This window comes from Erigeron canadensis, chromosome 6 (assembly GCF_010389155.1).
Source record: "Erigeron canadensis isolate Cc75 chromosome 6, C_canadensis_v1, whole genome shotgun sequence".
Taxonomy (NCBI): domain Eukaryota; kingdom Viridiplantae; phylum Streptophyta; class Magnoliopsida; order Asterales; family Asteraceae; genus Erigeron; species Erigeron canadensis.
In genome coordinates, this window is record NC_057766.1 from 40,882,912 (window position 1) to 40,888,911 (window position 6,000).

A 6,000-nucleotide genomic window follows, 5' to 3' on the forward strand; every position below is an offset into this window, starting at 1 on the left:
CAGCTTTTTGGTGGTCTGAAATTTACTTTACGGGTTAAAGGAGTAAGACTATCTGCAATGGAGCTATCCTTGGGTGCTCTTAGGTGTGTTTAGATATCTTTTGCCGTTGAAACTTGTCCAAAACTAAAGATTTTTAGAATGATGCCTTTACCTAAGGGCATGCCATTACTTGTTCTTACCTAATATATTTTTGCTTTTAGTTGGAGGTAAAATGATATGTAAGGATGTTTGTATAGATGAAAATAAAATTATAAGATTTGAAGGATTTATAAGGATGTATAAGGATTTGTAAGGATATGATGTGGCAGTTCAATTTCGCCTAAAGACATCCTTAGCATCGGAGATAACTTAAGAACAACCAAAATAACAAAATATTGATGTGTGTTGTTTCTTTGTCTTGTTATGGGAAAGAGAATTTGCCAAAAGTGGTAGTTTATTATAAAAAGATAAAGAAGGGAGTGAAACATGGGACGACACAACGGAAGAAACAATGTCGTCAAAGTGGTGGTGTGTACGAGAGATTCCGGATGTGTCCGACAGCTTTTATGCTCTTGGTCTTGCACCTTTCTCATTTTCTAATCATTCTGTTACCATATTTGTTAACTCGTAACTTTTGACTCGACTCGAAAATATGATTTTTTGAGTCGTGACTTATAAAGGACATATAATATAGTAAATTATATATATGTGACGTTTTTAAAAGCAAAATATAAGTTCGTTATCTTAATAAATTAATCAAAATATTACATATCTAATAGTTTTGAGACATAAACTTGTAATTTATCTTCAAATTCGCAATAAATTGATTAAAACTACATAGATAATACACAAAATAATGTAACAAATTAAGTATAATATATAATATATATCCATAATATTAAACTACAATAATTATAAGTTTGCGACTCGTGACTCGGTCCAAGTTCAAACAGCGACTCGTAAGAGTCTGGACAAAAACAAGTCGACTCGTTTTTGGTGTAAATCAACTCGACTCGTTTTTTGTGTAAATCAACTCGATTCGTAAAAGTTAACTCGTGACTCGTAAGAGTTTAACAATTATATCTATTACTAGTATATCAGAGGTAAATCTATATATCATTGAAACTTAAAAGAAATTTATTATCATATTTTCAAGATTAAATTACACGGATCATCCATGTGTTTTCTCGCTTTTTCAGCTTTCATTCCCCAAGAATTTAACCATAATAGGCATCCTGAAGGTTGTCATTTTGTCTCAAATTAAATCATTAGTTATTGCCGTTCCAAGAGGAAAAAAAAATCATTAATTAAGGACAGGAATAATCCATGTAATTTACTCAATTTTGGTAATAATCCTACTAAATTACTAATCTCACAATATCATGTCAAATACAATTCACTAATTTAATATCTGTCATTTTATAATCATTAATTTTGCAAAGTGTTAAGTTTTAATGAGCGATATTTTAAGTTTGTAATACTGCTCCTAATTAAAGAACTATAGTGGTTTTTATAAGCTTGTGCTTTTGACAGTGATATGTCAAATGGCGAAAGCTTTTCTCATCAATATAGCTTTCTGAACGGTAAGAGATTAAAATAATATATATATCCATATCTATATTTGGTATGGAACATCATAAATAACTAAACGAAAATGACCAAACTGGTTATTTGATGAAATCATAAATACAAACATTAATGTCAAACAACGTACTATCTATGTGTGTATTGAATGTGAAAAATAATATTATCACTTACATATAGAGTTAGTATAGACCTCGTTACACATTCACTTGCTTGCCGGTATGTTCGTTTTACATGCTATGCTTCATTTTACAATTTGTGTTGTGTTGGTTAATTTATCTTTTCTTTCAAAAATTTAATCATCTTTCCTGTAGTTATCTCCTTTTTTCTTTTTTTCTAAATTTTACAAAAGCAATCCCAAATACATACTTTCTTTTAAAACGATATGAATAAATATATATTGTTGGAAAGTAGGATATTGTATTTAAATACATAATTATTGTATTATTACACTTATTAAAACATAATTAATACGGAGTATGTTCATGATTGTTGCAGTTGAAAAATATAACTACATGTAGCATATACCAAACCCGGGTACAGGAGATTATGGGTAGATAATAGTTGAATGCATGTGCAACCATTGTTGCAATGGCCACACTTATTTCACAAAGCACACAAACAAAATAATTATATTTTGTACATCTAAACATTATTGTTCTATCTTCATGGAATCCACTTTAAGTTAACAACTATTCTCACATGTCCTTGATACATTTTCTAATTAGCTTCTTTGATAGATGATATATATATATATTAGAAACAAAAATCAGATAACATAAAAGTATGTCAAGTATTTATTGTTAGTGTATGGTACAAAATCTGATGATATGTAGATACAGTTTTTTTAAGGTTTCTTTTCAACTAATCTTGATTCTAATATCTAAGTCCATTAAAAGGGAAGAGTCTAACAAAGAGTAATCAGGTAAACTCTCTACCGGCGGTCTTTACTCTGTGGTATTTTTGATGTAGTTCCATACAAATCCCGAGGAAAGCAAAACGAAAGAACAAAATTCAGCTCGAAAAAAGAAAAACTCGAGCCAAGTCGATTCAATAGTAGATACACAGCCATTATGCAACGTTTTCCACCATCAAGGGATTCGCGAGTCAATCAGTTCAGCAATAATAATGCTTCCTGTCTCTGTTAGTGATCCAAATATAAGAAAACGAGAAAATAGAATTGAAAATGTCATTGATGCTTTCATAATTACAATTGTGTAGAGAGTTGTCCTTCCATCGCCACCATTTAAATGTAATAGCCTTTAATATCTTGCGCTTATATATGCTTGATGATAGGAAGACCTTCATTCTAAGAGACCGTATCCTTTTTACTTTGATTCACATTTTCAACTCGGTGTATATAGATTTCATAACTAATTTTCAATTTCACCCTCTTTTATATTTTGTCTACTATTATACGGAGGTTTCCTCAAGTTTTCCAACTTGACTAGTCATGTTGGAGAGATCTTAACTATTGAATTTTAATCAAAGGTCAAAATTCAAAGATGATATTTGAATCTTGATTTTTGACTTTAATCTAATGGCTAAGATTTGTTTAACTTGACCATTCGATCAAGTTAAAACAAATTTGAGGGAATCTTCTCCTTGTAGGATTAGGAGTTATGAATTTGATCGATTATTTTTTCTTTATAGTATTTTGATTAATTGATTATATATGGGTTTTGGTATTCCCAACAATAAAGATTTGTTCTGATCTCAAAAGTGCTAAGTATCATTAACTAGTTATTCTTCTTATTGATATCATCATTACAACCATCATATATGTCTCCAAGCCGTCAAGTATTAACCATGCTTAAATGTCAAACCATCGTCGTATGTTTCCTTTTTTATTAAAATTGTAGCACAATATTGATGGTGATCCCCATGTGGATAACAAAGGACACCTAGGATGTTATTGGTCGAGTACTTTCTAAAAGTACCTTAGGTTGGCCCTTGTATTGAGCTAATTGCGGGTTTGTATCTCGGCAAAAGCTATCAAAAACAATAGTTAGTTTTTACCAATTAGATAAAGGTATCCAATGTTAGTTAAATAAAATGAAATATGATGGCCTTTGTTTTACAATATCTTTTCCTTTTGGTGTGTTTTCTCATGCTATTTGGGCACAATTCTGTTGAACAACATGAAATTATCTATTGCTATATATAGCTATAGTAAGTTTTCTACTTTACCCTTTACATTTTAACATACATAACATCACTTCTTTTTTAATGATACACCATCACTTCTACATACATGCACTTAGTAGTGTAAAACAAAAATTAGTTTAGGCCTTAAAAAAAGTAGTATACATCTCGTCTCCTTTTCTCAAATGCAACAATAGCTTCACAATATAAGGGTTATGAAGTAAACATTAAGTGTGAGCCTGGTCTCTTCCTTTTTGAGAAAAAAAGATAATGTTGAGCTATATATATGAGTATGAGTACATGGATGAGTTGGGGCCTATGGTTGGTTACATGTTTCAAATAAATTAAGATGCAACTACCAAAACCAAAAGGTAGTTTGCAATATGCTGATGGTTCACCCATCATCATCATCACTCATATCACATGCATGAGTAGGGGCTCAGTTTATAATTGTGGAAGGCTCACATCATACTCAATTACTACATTAGTAAACCAGAAACGAAAAAAAAAACATTTATAAACATCAACCAAACTAGAATTTAGCCTCTACCAAGACAAGATGTAAGGATAGTACACAACCTTTAAATTGTTATAGCATATAGTATGTTCCATGCGAAAGTATATAGTTTGACCTTTTCAAAACAAAATGGATTAAATTATTAGCATCTTTTTTACCTTAGACAACAATTTGCCCATTTAAATTGTTATAGTACAATAGTCTTATGGTTTGTTCGACAGGAAGAAGTGAAAACGAAATGCTCAAAGCCAGACCCCACCTGCTTATTATATGTGGAACCAAGAGACTATATATATATATATATCTAATACTTCTTTGATAACGACTGTTGACTGGCGGGAAAAATTATAAATCATTAGAATTTCGTTTTGGAGGCAAAATAGAACAAATGCAACCTTCAGGTGTTTTAAAAATATGTTATTTGGTATTAATGTATTTGTTTTATCATAACTTCGTGCTTTCTTAAAATTTTACCATAATAATCGGCATCAACAATATGGCTTGCATAGAATCTTTATAGACATAAGATTATATGGTGATATATCAATAAGTGGTGGTATTAATATCATTTCCTATCTATAATAAATATATATTTGTATTAGATATTTTAAATCCGGATTTTCAACCCAACCGGTTACGAATTGACCAATTTGGGGACCGGTTATCTCACCACACCTCTCTATCAATCAAACTTTTCTTTCCTCTATATCGGATTAGAAGGTCAGGGGAAATGACCATTTGCCCACCATCCTCCTGAGTCCTGACTACATTTACTAATTAAAGTTCATGAATTTATTTTTGAATTTACTTACAATATATATACATATTATACGAATTTTATTCTGGTATTGATATGTTATTGTATTAACAAGTGATAAAATGTTGGAAATTTTAGATATACATATACTTCTTCTGTTTCATATTAAATGTTTAATTTAATTTGTTAATTTCTTTTATTTTTAACTTTGACTAGAAAAATCTTTATATGTGTTATATAGGAGTTGATTAAAATTATATCAATAAAAGTATATTTAAAATTCAATTAAATCATATAATTTATATAAAACGTTATATAATACAAATAAAAAAATTTATGATCAAAGTTAAAAATAAAAGAGTTAGATAAGTCAAATTTCAAACATTTAATACATAATGAGAGGTGTAATTAATTAACATAATTTTAAGATTTAAAACTTTTAAGCCGTGGAGGCGTGGAAAGCCTATAATATTTGGCCATGTTGGCCAGCCATGAAAGTTTAAAATGTCTTGATGTGAAAGTCAATCGATGGTTATTTTAGTGCCTTTTAATATTATTCCACGATATCAAAGTTCAATAAAATTCAAATGGAAATGCAACAATTTACCGCTATTTTGACGATATTCAAATTTCCGTCCTCTCCAATTCAAATCGAAGGCACCAACTTCTTTCTTTAATCATATAAACATGACAAAAAGATTGTTGCATATTTACATATCATTTTGAAATTTTTATATTAACGATTTAAAATTTTAAAATGGCAAATTAACTATAAATAAAAGTTTATAAATACGAGACAAAGTATCCGCGCATTGCGGCGGTTAGATGGTGGGGTGATAGGTCTTAGAGTATGATAGATAATAGTATGTGATAGGTCATAACATGTAATAGCCAAATGCCTTAGCCGTTTAGGCTCTGCTCTCGGATTTAAAAATTCGTCGAAAGTATATCGAATGACATCTCTGATGAAAGAACATAAAATTTTAAGAACACCCATATAATTATTATAATTTATCGA